The sequence below is a fragment of the Erinaceus europaeus genome, chromosome 22 (assembly GCF_950295315.1).
Source record: "Erinaceus europaeus chromosome 22, mEriEur2.1, whole genome shotgun sequence".
Taxonomy (NCBI): Eukaryota; Metazoa; Chordata; class Mammalia; order Eulipotyphla; family Erinaceidae; genus Erinaceus; species Erinaceus europaeus.
Genome location: NC_080183.1, coordinates 9002013 through 9015278, shown reverse-complemented (window position 1 = coordinate 9015278; position 13266 = coordinate 9002013).

The following is a 13266-nucleotide window of genomic DNA, read 5'->3' as shown; positions in this document are numbered from 1 at the left end:
ATCAAAAGGCCATATAGTTTGGAATTTCTTGTCTTGGGTCTGAGGTGTGTGATGAAGTGTGTGATAAGGCGTGTTCTTCTGTGATCAGAAGGTGACTTTGAATAAGTGAATCTGCAGCCATGTGGCCTATGGTTAATGGAGGGAAGTACTGGGTTATCTGTGGGCCTGAGAGTCAAGAAGGAAAGAAACAAGTCTGAGTTTCCTCCTTATGCTCACCTCGGTTGAGAGAGACTTACCAAGAGGTTATCTTCTCAGACCTCCCTCCAAAGATGGGGGTGGTTCTCCCTAAGCTCTATCAGGCTCACACATGTTCCCAACATCTCCTCCTAATTTCTTTAATTAGTGTTTAACAGTGTTTATGGATCAATGTCAGTTAGAGCATTTCTTTCCTCTAAAGGAATAAGAGTGTAAGGGTGAACTGAGACTCTCTGTACTGTAACATTAATTATGTCACATATGCGTTTCTTGAGGAATTGAATGAGGCAAGGAATAATCAGCGATAGAGCTACCATAGCTAGCAAAGGGCCTAGGAGAGGTAGAAGCCAAGCACTTTAAGGAGAAGAGAACCAGGAGTTAGTATTGAAAGGGGAAAAGGAATTCTTAATATCACGGCTAAGTTTGTGCAAGGTATCAACATTCTGTTCTACAAATCCAGTTTCATTTACAAAGAAACAACATTCTTCCTGCAATGCCAGGCAAAGACCACCCCGTTCTGCATATATTAAGTCCAAACCACGACGGTTCTGGAGTACCACCTTGGCAAGGGAGTTTATCTGTCTCTGGAGAGACTCCAAGCTGTCAGAGGTAAAGTCAACGGACTGTTGGAGCTGATTTTCAATGCATCCAGCAGCATAGAGAGATTGTCCCAAAGCTCCAGCAGCAATTCCAAGGGAAGCGGTTAATCCGATTCCAACAATCAGAGGGAGAAAAACTGCACATCTGGTCCTCCGGTGGGTAGCCATCGCCAGCTGACGAAATTCTTCTTCATAGAGGGTCAGCTGTGGAACAAGAGAAACTAGGAGGCAAGGACCAGGTAGAGAAGAATTGACACAAAAATATAGGGTAGTGTTGCACCAAAACACAAACAGAGAAGGTGCATACACATTAGAAGTCAAGGTGAGGTTCCTTGAACATCGAGGAACACTGGGGGTAAAAGAAGAGGTCAATAAACATGTAAGAGTGAAATCAGAACCAATGGATTCTGTATAAAGAGGAATTGAAGTCAGAGGTGGTAGGTCAGCAGAAAGAGAAGACTTGGGTAGGCTGGTGAGGTTAGCTGGAGTATTATTTACTGGTGTGACAGCTAGAAGAGGCCTATTGAGAGAGGCACATAAAAAGCAATTGGAAGTGTTTGGGAGAACAGGGGACTGGTCGATAAGAGAGACAGCATATTGAAGGAAGTCTGGCCATGATATATCATAGCTGGCTTGAGGAGCAAGGGCTTTAGAAAGGGCTTGCTCTTGTTTGGTTATCTTGTTATGAACCTGAATTTCCCTAGGGGCGAGGACTAACAGTCGAGAAATAAAAATGTCAGCAGAGGGAGAGTTAGAAACAGCACTATAGTAAAGTTTTCCACTGACCCCAGAGGCCCACCTTGGGTACCAATGGTCATGGATGATAAATCTGAGAAATCCTTCACCATAAAAATATTGTTGGGCAGGGTTATATACTGGCAAGTTGGCTGTACTGTGGCGCCGAATATAAGCAACAGGAACTCCATGAATTTTGCAAGACCAATAACGGCATCCACCATAACAATTTACATCTGTGAGACAACTGCCCGAATTGTCAAAAGGAAAACAAACATATGGGCAGCCACTTGTTGCTTCTGATTTGACAGGTATAGTTACAGCTGACTGGCACCCCTTATGGGAGCAATTTCCAGTCCCAATAATCTTATTAATTCCATTGTAAGTTTCCCTTACTTGGAACTGCCAAATGAGAACTGGGGAGGAGGAAGCAGGAGCAGGAAAGCAGACAGCAGGATGAGGTATACTGAGAGAGCAACGGGTGAGAGGAGGGCAGTAGAGGGATTCTGCCCCTGGATGTGATGGACCAGGTTTCTCAGGTCCTGCCAGGTTGCATTACGTCTCCTCGGGGGTGTTCTGCGGTTCCAGCGCCTCTTATTCCTCTTCAGGTCGAGCAGCGCCATCTTCTGGGCAATACCGGACACTGCGGGCAGGAACCCAGATGGGTGTGGAAGCTTTCTGCGGGAAAATACAGGCGAATCCCTTCCCTGTTGTTAGCAAAGAATCTGGCCCTTTCCATGTGCCATCTAAGGGATCCTTCCATTTGACTTTAATCGCTGGAAGGGTGGATGCTGTTTGCCAGTGAGCCACAATAGGTGGGCAATCTGAATTTTTGTATATATTAAAAAGGTTTAGTGTACTTAAAGCTTTAGCTAGCTGAATACTGGGAGGGTGCATCCCTCCCCCCTTTTCCTTTTTTAATTGGGCTTTTAGAGTTTGATGTGCTCTTTCAACAATGGCTTGTCCTTGGGGATTATAGGGAATCCCTGTAGTGAGTGCAATGTTCCAGATAGAGCAAAATTCTTTAAATTGTTTACTTACAAAAGCTGGCGCATTGTCACTTTTCAATTTTTTTGGCATGCCCATGACGGCAAAACAAGAGAGCATATGACTAATAAGCTTTTTTGAGCTTTCACCTGTCTGAGCTGTAGCCCACATAAATTTAGAATATGTGTCAATTGTAACAAAAACATTTTTGTTTACCAAACATGGGCAGGTGAGTTACATCTATCTGCCACAGAGCATTGGCTTTTAAGCCATGGGGATTAACCCCTAGTGTTTGAATAGCAGGTGTTCTAATCAGGCCTGCGCAGGTGGAACGTGTGGTGATGATGCGCTTTAACTGTGCTAGAGGAATATCTGGAAATTGAGCCCGAAGGCTTTTAAGATTAACATGAGTCAGAGAATGAAAATCAGCAGGGTTAGTCACAGGAGCGAGTAGAACTCCTGTAGAAGCAAGCCTGTCGGCTTCGGCATTCCCCTCAGACAGGGGGCCAGGGAGTGGACCATGAGCACGGAGGTGTTGGACATACAGTGGTTGAGTCCGAGAACAAAGCATAGAAGCAATTTGAATGGGAGGAGAACATAGATTGTCATCGATCTTTACATAAGAACAAGCAAGCCATGGAAGCAAGTTTACAGTATATACAATATCAGAAAAAAGGTTAAGAGTCTGGTACAGCTTTTAATGCAAGAAAGACAGCATAAAGTTCTTTGTATTGCGGAGAGTTATCAGGAAGTTCAGTAAAGAGAGATGTGGGACATTGTTCGTCGGGGTAATATATAACGGCAGCTGCTCCCTTTTTTCCACCATCCATAAATATTATAGGAGCAGATGGGATGGGTTCACGAGAGAAGAATTTAGGTACTAGTAGAGGCAAAAGGGGGTAGAGATGCTGTCAATTTATTAGAAGGAAAATAATTATCTAATTGCCCTGGGTAACCCATCAGGCTTACAGCAAACCCAGAGTGGTGACACATAAGCCATTCTATATCTGTCAAAGAAAAAGGGGTAATAATTGAATGTGGTTCTTTCCCAAATACTTGTAGGGCATGGCTGCGTCCAAGCCGAATCATGGCTGCGAGGGCATCAATTTCAGTAAGAAGCCTCGGAGCCCCCCCAATGGTGTATGGAGCCACTCAAGAATGCCGTGGGGCTGACTTAGAGCCCTGACCACAGTAGGGGAAGAGTTAAAAACCAAAAGTTAAAAACTGGATAGGAAGGGGAGAATCTAACAAGATGCATATCTTGCAAGGCCTGGTTAACTCTCCCCAGTGCCAATGAGGCTTCGGGAGTCAGTGTTCGCCTTGAAGAAGGCTGTTTGTCTCCTTTTAACAGATCAAACAGCGGCTGAAGGCAACTAGTGGGAAGTGACAAATATTGCCTAAGCCAATTCAAATTACCGAGAAAACTTTGCAAGGAAGCAAGAGTAAGATTAGAAGGAAAAATAACACAAGGTTTCTAAGGACGAACCTTAGTTAGAGAAATTTCTGAACCCAAGAAGGAAATCGGAGAAATTAGCTGTACCTTTTCGGGGGCCACATTAAGGCCATTCTGTTTCAAGGCAGGGATAAGAAAATCACGTAAAGCAGAGAGACCTGTGTCTATATTTCCCCATATCAAAATGTCATCCATGTAATGAAAAACTTCAGGCCTTTATGAATATAAGGAAGAAGAGCAGCTTTAACAGCTTCTTGGCAAATTGTGGGGCTATTGTCCATGCCCTGAGGCAATACCACCCATTCAAATCTATCAGCAGGGCTGGCATTATTAATAGAAGGAACAGAAAAAGCAAAACGCTTACAATCTTGTGGGTGGAGGGGAATGGAGAAAAAGCAATCTTGAATGTCAATTGCCATAATCGGGATTCCTGCAGGAATCGCAGAAGCAAGAGGTAAGCCTCTCTGGGGGGGCTCCCCAGACCTGCATTGTTTTATTAATTGCACGGAGGTCTTGAAGGAGGCGCCACTTTCCAGAGCGTTTTTTAATTACAAAAATTGGGGGAGTTCCATGGGCTTCGGGAATGGCGAATGTGTCCTAAAGACAGTTGTTCCTGAACAAGTTCTTTTAAGATTTTTAGTTTTTCCCCTGGCAAGGGCCACTGCTCCACCCAGACGGGATCATCAGAAAGCCATTCTAGGTGAGGGGTTTCGTGACGAACAGTGGCATTTAGAATTGGAGGTGCTGGTAAGATTCAGAATTTTCACCCTCGTGAGAGAGACGCCCTGTAGAGGGGTCAGAACAGATAATCACATTTAAAGATTCTAATAAATCTCTGCCCAATAAGTTAGTGCTGATGTCAGCGATCAAAGGGTGGAAGAGTCCGGTAGTCCCATCAGGATCTTCCCAAACAAGTGGGTCTTGGGTCTGAAAGGCCTGTGTAAGGCCGCCCACCCCCATGAAGTCTAGGTCCAGGGAGGAGATTCCAGTGCCTGGGCACCTCCTTCTGCCTTAAAATAGTTCTGTCAGCTTCAGTATCAATCAGACATTTAAAAGGTTTTTTGTCAATCAGGAGTGTCATAATTGGGTGACCTCGTTCAATAACAGGGGTAGTCCACAATACTTCTGGCTCTGGACTAGCACCTACACTTTCCAGCTGGCTATCTTTATCCTGGGGCCTCTCGTGGACTGGGTGCTCTCCCCTATGCTCAGCAGGGAGCAGTGCAGGGGGCAGCAGACAGGCTCCCTGGCTGGATGGAGGCATGATATCTACAGAGCATTTTATTATTTCCATATCTTTCCCTCTTTCAGGGGCTAAGGGTTGCCCCAAATCTAGTTTAAATCTTTGTCAAAGTCTGGTAAAGGTGTGCCATCTTTATGCGTTTTAGAACGACACTCTTTTCTACGATGATAGCCCTTCTGGCACCAAGAACAAAGTGTCTTAGTTTTCTGGTTGCCAGATGGGGTGCAGGGTCCCTGTTTGCCTTTAAAACACTGATTACACCAGTGCCCCTCGCGACCACACTGAAAGCAGGCTCCCTTCTGTTTATCTAAGGCAGCTGTAAAAGCTTGCGCCAAAGTGGTGGCCTGGTGAGTGCTGGACCCTATCTCTTGAGTGGCTAAAATCCACTGACTTGGGGTCTCATTCTTTAGAGACAAACATGCCTGACGGAAGTCTGGAAGCATTCCTTCCCATACTATAGTTTTTGATAATAACTGACGGGCATTTGGATCAGAAAATTTTCTCTCTAGGCTGGCCTGTATTCTGGTGATAAACTTACTTAAAGACTCGTCTCGCTCCTGGCATAGGGTAAGTATAGGGGCAGGACTCTTGCCTGTAGGCGGTGTTAATCGGTCCCATGCCTGCATTGTGCAGAGGCGCACCTGGTCAAAATAACCAGGTGGAAACCTGGCCTCTGCCTGAAGAATCCCAGTGCTCAAGCAGCCTGTGCCAAATAATGCATCGAAATTCCAATCTGGTTGCCCTTCAGTATTTCTACGGGCTTGCTGCAAACACTCATCGCGAAAAAATGCTTCCCACTGGAGAAAAAGCGGGCTAGGCAGTACAGCTCTCATAATATCCCTCCAATCATGGGGAGTATTTAAACTTTGCAGATAACCATGGAGAATAGACTTTGTCCAAGGGGAATGAACCCCATCTTCCCGAATAGCGATTTTGAGTTCTTTTAATTCAGAAGCTGCATAGGGGTACCAGGAGCTAGGTTTATGCCTGTTTGGGACCAAATTTACAGGGTATGCACTAAGCTGTCCCGGGGAAAACTCATCTCTTAGCTGGCATAAACATTCAGAGTCTGTCATGGCCACTTTTGGAGCAACAGGGAGGAGTGAGGTAGTTGGAGCAGGAAGAGGAGGGAGAGGGGCGGTGCACAGGGTCTGTGCAGGTGGCTGTGGATCCCGCAGATGCCTTTCATTTACTGGCATGTCCTGCGGTTCTGGCACAGCCAGAATCACTGGCACGGGCAAAAGCACCTGTTGTGCTGAGGGCGGCAGCGCTTGTGGGAGCTGTACAGGTTGCGGCAGTGATTGCATTGAAGCCTTGGGTGCCTCTAACTGCAAACAAATTTAAAACAGACATTCTTGGTGAAAAAAATTTTTTTCCTTAGCTCACAGCCACTCACCCCTCACCCCGACCCCAGGAGGGGTGGGTGTGGCTAGAGGAATGATTGACTGCAGTTTTTGCCAATCTGTGGAGCAGGAATTCTGTGATGTGAACAGAGACCCAAATGTTACATTGTAAATGGTTTGTTTGCAGTTCTTGCTCCCCAGGACATTGGACAGTCTCAGCTCCCTCCCCTACAGGAAGAGAAAAAGACTCTTGAGAACCTTAGTGCAAATGGAGTGGGGGGGAGGGGAGAGAATTGCATGTGTGGGCTGCTCATGCCCAGGTGTGTTGGGGGGGCCATGGCCAAGGCTGTAATGGGGATAGGAGCAGGAGACTGGTGGAGGGGCAGGCTGTAGGCAAGGGAGCCCCTGAGTGTGTACAGGGCTGTGTGTGGGTGTGGTGGCAGGGGGTTAGGGCAGGTCCCCCTGCTGGATGGTGAGATGGCAGCTGGGCTGTCCCAGGGCCCCCAGGGCTGGAGTGCAGCAGCAGGATGGCAGGAAAGTAGCACAGGGAGGCACACAGTAGATGGCAGTTGGGGTGTTGGGGGAAAGGGGGCAAGGGGAAACGGGGCATCCTTGAGGAGGGGTCTGGACTAGAGAGTGGGTGGAGCTGGAGGCATGGCAGGTCCCAGGAATCAGGGACTGACAGGACCAGATACCTGCAACCACCCACTGAATAGGAGCTGCAGAGCCTCTGGGCTCTGGCTCTGGTGGCTGGCCACGACCCCTCAGGTCAAGTTCAGGGTGGGGGTCATGGTTATGGTCAACTGGATGGGGGGGTCCCCGTGGCCTAGCAACCGTAGGAGCCCTCTGTGATGTCATACCCCCTGGCATTCGGTGCTGGGCACACTGACACCGGGCAGACCAACTGTCCTGCCAGGAGGTCAGGCAGCAGTGCCCAGACCCCAGGGCCCTGAACAGAGGGACGGAAGGATAGGAGGACAGTGCTGACTGACGAGGGACCTCAGGGCTGGCAGCCAAGAGAAGAAAGGAGGTGCACCCGGGAGCCAGGGAGCCCAGGCCAGAGCTGCCTGCATGCCTGCCTGCCTCCTGGATGTCTGTATGCTGCCTTTGTCCAGGTAGGTTTCTCAGGTCCCCTCCACTCCTCTCCTGTCGTCTCCTGTCCTCTCCTCTCCTACGCTCTTTGCTTCTCTCCTCTTGTCTGTCCTCTCTACCTGGTCGCCTGCTCACCAACTCCAGCACTTGTGATGTTTCTCCAGTGACAGCTTCTCGCAACCCCTTACACCCCCCTCCCTGCCCTTGACATGACCCAGCTCACAGGGTCACCGGCTCATCCCAACCACACCCACAGCCCCCAACACATTCCATGGTTCAGCCCCTCTGACCTATTCAGCCAAACTGGCCACTTTGCAACCTACCTGTGCAGCTTTTGTTGGATAGTATGCCAGCTCCCTCTTGGTTAAACACATGTCTGTATGAGATTAATTTGATCCCATTCTAAGCTGTGGTCTATTTACATAAATCACCTTAACTTTTACATAAAGCACCACCATCCCTTCAGGGCATTTTTGTTAATTGGGAAAATTCACACCTGCTCTGCCCCCTCTCGTTACACCCTGATCTTCCACCAGTCACTTTTTGCTCCACCTTCTCTATGTCACATCTTGTTTCCAACCTACTTGGAGAGTATAAAACAGCTGCTCTTCTGATTAAACACACTTGGAAATTGTTTTCCGGATCCGAGAGTTCCAGAGTGTATCTCCTGCGAAGTTAGTGCGGCATAAGTTCCTGATCCCTCTCCCACTCAGCAGCTTAGATCAGCTCCAGTTGAGTTCTCTCCAACCCAGAGAGCACTAGCTCGGGAAGAAGCACCCTCAGGCTCTCCCGGCATTTGGCGCCCAATCAGTGACATGAAGCTTGGAGCAAGGACGGACAGTAGAACCCCAAAAGGTGTGCCACTTATCTGTCTCCCTGCCTCACAAAGTGTCCCACATTCCTGATACTATGGCATATAGTAAAAAAAGGGGGAGATGTTGGATAGTATGCCAGCTCCCCCGGGCTTAAACACCGTATGTCTGTATGAGATTAATGTGATCCCATTCTAAGCTGTGGTCTATTTACATAAATCACTTTTACATTTACATAAAGCACCACCTTCCCTCCAGGGCATTAGTGGTTTAGTGGTAAAATTCTCACCTGCTCCACCCCCTCTCCTTGTCACACCCTGATCCTCTCCTTGTCACACCATGATCTTCCACCAGTCACTTTTTGCTCCACCCTTTCAATGTCACATCCTGTTTCCACCCTACTTGAAGAGTATAAAAACAGCTGCTTTTCTGATTAAACACACTTGGAAATTGCTTTCCGGCTCTGAGAGTTCCAGAGTGTATCTCCAGCGAAGTTAGTGCGGCATGAGTTCCTGATCTCTCTCCCATGCAGCAGCCTAGATCAGCTTCAGTTGAGTTCTCTCCAACCCAGAGATCACTATCTTGGGGAAAAGCACTCTCAGTCTATCCCGGCAAGCGTTGATTGTCTTCATCATTCAAGGAGATATCTCCTTTTGTACTGAGCTTGTTTGACTGGGGGATGGATGGATGGATGGATGCACAGGTCAATGGATTAGTTTTGTAGAGGCAGAGCACCACCTAGGGGTACTTGAGACCACTGGCGTCAGAGCCCTAGTCTGCTGTCGAATGTAAAACATTAATTCTTCAATAAACAAATTAATAAGTACATAAATAAATAAATAAATAAAGATAAAAAACTGGGTTAAAAAATGCATGGCGTCTTTGCCTTTCTGCAAATGGTATGCTGTGAGGATCTTATCAAGGAAAGCATTGTCCTGAGTAGCCCCTTGAAATATTGGAATAGTTCATTTTTCTTTCTTTTTCTTTTCTTTTCTTTTTACTTCCTATTATCTTGATTATTTATTGGAATAAGTAGTCAGGAATTGAGAGGGAAGGGAGCGATAGAGTTTGAGACAGAGAGACACCTGCAGCACTTCTGCACCACTTGTAAAGATGTCCCCCGGCAGGTTTGGACCAGAGTCTTGAACCCAAGTCGTCCTGCACTGTAACATAAATTCTTAACCGGGTGTGGAACCACCTGTTACCCTTGATGTGACACTTTTTTAGCAATGAAAACAAATTATCTTTGCCAGGTAATAAATAAGTGAAGAAATATATAGAAGTGCATTGACATAAACTCAGTGGAAACACACAGGGACATATACATGTCTATTACCTGTATTATTTATTGATTGATTGATTGCCTCAAGCGGTTACTGCCACAGCTCAGTGCCTGCACCACGAATAATCCACTGCTCCTGCAGACCATTTGTTCCCCTTTTGCTGCCCGTGTTGCTTGGTCAATGCTGTGGTCAGATGCCAGCCCCATGCCAAGACACACCCCCACTCTTCCCATAGCCCCTTGGCCCACCCCACATTCACCTGCTTTGGCCTGGGGCTCTTGCTCTGGTGACTGGCCACCACCAGCTTTGGCCAGGGCCTCTGGCTCTGGTGGCTGGCCACCACCCCTCAGGTCAAGTTCAGGGTGGGGTCAAGGTTACTGGTCAACTGATGGGCGGGGTCCCCGTGGCCTAGCAACCGCAGGAGCCCTCTGTGATGTCATACCCCCTGGCATTCTGTGCTTGGCACACTGGCACTGGGCAGCCCAACTGCCCTGCCACTAGGTCAGGCAGCAGCGCCCAGACCCCAGGGCCCTGACACAGAGGGACAGAAAGATGGGAGGACAGTGCTGACTGAAGAGGGTCCTCAGGGCTGGCAGCCAAGAGAAGAAAGGAGGAGGTGCGCCCGGGAGCCAGGGAGCCCAGGCCAGAGCTGCCTGCATGCCTGCCTGCCTTCCTGGATGTCTGTATGCTGCCTATGTCCAGGTAGGTTTCTCTGGTCCCCTCCACTCCTCTCCTATTGTCTCCTGTCCTCTCCTCTCCTCCGCTCTAGCTTCTCTCCTCTTGTCTGTCCTCTCCTCCTGGTGCCCTGCTCACCAACTCCAGCACTTGTGATGGTTCTCCAGTTACAGCTTCTCGCAACCCCTTCTGTTGTATGCTTTACATTGGGTTGTTCTAGTTCTCCCCCACCAAGAAAATTGGATCAGTCCTGCTAGTTTCGCTGGCCTGGACCCGCCCCTGGGAACCCCGAAAGAGTTCCAGAGTTCCAGAGTTAGAGAGTGCTAGTAAAAAAGAAAGGGGGATATGTTGGATAGTATGCCAGCTCCCCCCAGCTTAAACACCATATGTCTGTATGAGATTAATTTGATCCCATTCTAAGCTGTGGTCTATTTACATAAATCACTTTTACATTTACATAAAGCACCACCTTCCCTCCAGGGCATTTTTGTTTATTGGGAAAATTGACACCTGCTCTGTCCCCCTCTCCTTGTCACACCCTGATCCTCTCCTTGTCACACCCTGATCTTCCACCAGTCACTTTTTGCTCCACCCTCTCTATGTCACATCCTGTTTCCACCCTACTTGGAGAGTATAAAAACAGCTGCTCTTCTGATTAAACACACTTGGAAATTGCTTTCTGGCTCTTAGAGTTCCAGAGTGTATGTTCTGCAAAGTTAGTGTGACATGAGTTCCTGATCCATCTCCCACACAGCAGCCTAGATCAGCTCCAGTTGAGTTCTCTCCTACCCAGAGAGCACTAGCTCGGGAATAAGCACCGTCAGGCTATCCCGGCAAGCGTTGATTGTCTTCATCATTCAAGGAGATATCTCCTTTTGTACTGAGCTTGTTTGACTGGTGGATGGATGGATGGATGCACAGGTCAATGGATTGGTTTTGTAGAGGCAGGGTGACACCTAGGGGTACTTGAGACCACTGGCGTCAGAGCCCTAGTCTGCTGTCAAATGAAAAACTTTAATTCTTCAATACACAAATGAATAAGTACATAAATAAATAAATAAATAAAGATAAAAAACTGGGTTAAAATACATGGCTTCTTTGCCTTTCTGCAAATGGTATGCTGTGAGGATCTTATCAAGGAAAGCATTGTCCTGAGTAGCCCCTTGAAATATTGGAATAGTTCATTTTCCTTTCTTTTTCTTTTCTTTTCTTTTTACTTCCTATTATCTGGATTATTTATTGGAATATATAGTCAGGTTGAAAGGGAAGGGAGCGATAGAGTTTGAGACACAGAGAGACACCTGCAGCACTTCACACCACTTGTAAAGATTTCCCCCGGAGGGTGCGGACCTTCAAGACCAGGGTCTTGAAACCAAGTCCTCCTGCACTGTAACATGAGTGCTTAATCGGGTGTGGCACCACCTGGTACCCTTGATGTGACACTTTTTTAGCAATGAAAACAAATTCTCTTGGCCAGGTAGTAAATAAATGAAGAATTAAATGAAGAAATACATAGAAGCACATTTACATGAACTTTGTGGAAACAAACAGGGACATATACATGTCTATTTCCTGTATTATTTATTTATTTATGTATTGATTGCCTCAAGTGGTTACTGCCACAGCTCAGTGCCTGCACCACGAATAATCCACAGCTCCTGCATTTGTTCCCCTTTCTCGGCCCTTTTGTTTGGTCACTGTTCTGGTTATTATTGTTGTTGTTGTTACTGTCCTTGCATTGGATAGAGAGAAAAGGAGAGAAGAGGGGAAATACAGAGTGGGGGAGCAAGATAGAGCCCCTAAAGACCTGCTTCTGTTGTTAAAATTTGGAGGCTCCAGCTGGCCAGGCTAGATTCTTAGGCGGGTAACAGAGATGACCAGAGACATACGGCAGGGCTGGGAAGCTGTATTTCTTTATTCAGGAACAACAATTTATAAACTAAGACAAACTAATCACCAAACAAAACTCTCCTGCCTCCTTCACACATGGTGGCGCCAAGAACTCTCCAACTCTGGATCTCTGGAACTCTCTTGGGGATCCTTGGTGCGGGGACAAGCGGGCCTACGAAACTAACAAAACTGAACCAATTTTCTTGGCGGGGGAGAGCTAGAACAACCCAATGTAAAGCATACAACATGCTTCAGCCCCTGTAAAATGACTCCCCTGCAGGTGGTGGTCTGGGGGCCAGACCCCATATCCTTCCACCTGTCCCCTCTTTTCACAAGGGCCACAAGCACTTAACCCTCTGACATACCGCCATACATACCTGGATATACTCTTTACAGCAATATGACCTGCCTAGGTTTGAATCCTCATTATCCTGAGGATCTGTCCTGGAGACAGTGTCATGACACGACACATGGAGAACTCTGGTATCAGAGTGCACCTGGAACAACAGCTGGGACTCTAATGCCAAGGCAGGAGCAACTTCCCATCCACCCTCCACGGAGTCCACCTGCCTGCATTTTGGTCCTTTTCCCTCCAAAAAAGATTTTTCACTTTTTTCACTGAGAAACAGGCAGCAGACTGGTTACCCAGGCAGGGGAAAAAAAGCATTTTTTTACCCCTAGTAAAAGACCAGCTTTGGGGAAGTACAGGTTTTGAACTTGAAAACTCTGTCTGTCTGTCTCCTAGTCCACAGAAAGATCAACTAACCCAGCCAGATCTCATGCTCAGACTGGGGTGTTTTTGCCAGTCATAGGCCTGCACAGAACACTAGGGATTTGGTGGCCTGAGACCCAAATGTTACATTGTAAATGGTTTGTTTGCAGTTCTTGTTCCCCAGGACATTGGACAGTCTCGACTCCCTCCCCTACATCAAGAGAAAAAGACTCATGAGAACCGTAGT